Raw genomic sequence first — 1,022 nt, forward strand, 5'->3', positions numbered from 1 at the left:
GCCTCCAGTGGGGTGGAGAACCTGGCAGGGAGCAGGCAGCCATGCCAGAGAACTTCCCCCAGATAAAGGCACCAGGCACGGAACGCCCCCTCACCTTCCCAGGCAGTGCAGCAGCCCCACTGCAGACCTGCCCTGCCGGCGCTGCTCTGTTCTCCTGCCAGCCGGCCCCAGCAATCAGACCTCCTGCACATCCCTGTACTTGCCTCTTGCCTGCTTGGGCATCGCCTGTCTCGCAGCCCAAATCCCTGCCAGTTTAGAGACTGGAACAAGAAAGTCCCAGTTGTTGCAAGCCTGCACAGATTTGGGGTGACATCGAAGCCCAAAGCTACCTCCAGGGAAGCCCAAGCAACCAGGAAAGGTTGGAAACGTGAAGATCCCTGGCCAGGGAAGGTGGAGGAGCTCAGGGCATCCCCGTGTGGGGTGCAAAGACACCATCCCACGATGGGCAATGAGACCTAGCTCCTTCCCAGCTCTGGGACAGCCACTCCATGCCCCTCCTCCCTCTGATGCCCAAACATCCCAGCAAACATCCACAGGGATAATATCCCTGGATATAAACACTGCCCACACCCCCGTGGCAGGGGAGCCAGCCCTGGGGTACCCCTGCAGCCGGGCAGGGCTGGGGTTTGGGGCTCATACACATCCCTCTGCTCCCCCTCGTGACAAATAACCACCACCACCAGCTGGATTCACCTTTTATTAAACTGCCCAGAACAAAAAGAGGAGAGAGCAAAGCCTGCCCTGAGGCCTTCCCAACGCTAGTGCTCTGCATGCCTTCCCCACCAGGAAAAGGGGATTTTCCTCCAGGAAAACACCCTCAGAGGGTATTTTAGATAGAACTAAGAGTGAAAATGTCCCTTTATTGGGGGAAAAAAGTGAAATGAAGCTCCTACTGCTGTCAGAGCCCAGTCCTGCTTTCTTGCAGACGAGGCAGGATGGACACGGGCCACGTTGGGGGGCACCAGCTGGAAACAGCCTCCCAGGTGGGGCTGTGCAGGTACTGCATCCCGCCTGGGGACGCA

The sequence above is a fragment of the Pygoscelis adeliae genome, unplaced genomic scaffold, assembly GCF_000699105.1.
Source record: "Pygoscelis adeliae isolate BGI_AS28 unplaced genomic scaffold, ASM69910v1 Scaffold286, whole genome shotgun sequence".
Classification (NCBI taxonomy): Eukaryota; Metazoa; Chordata; class Aves; order Sphenisciformes; family Spheniscidae; genus Pygoscelis; species Pygoscelis adeliae.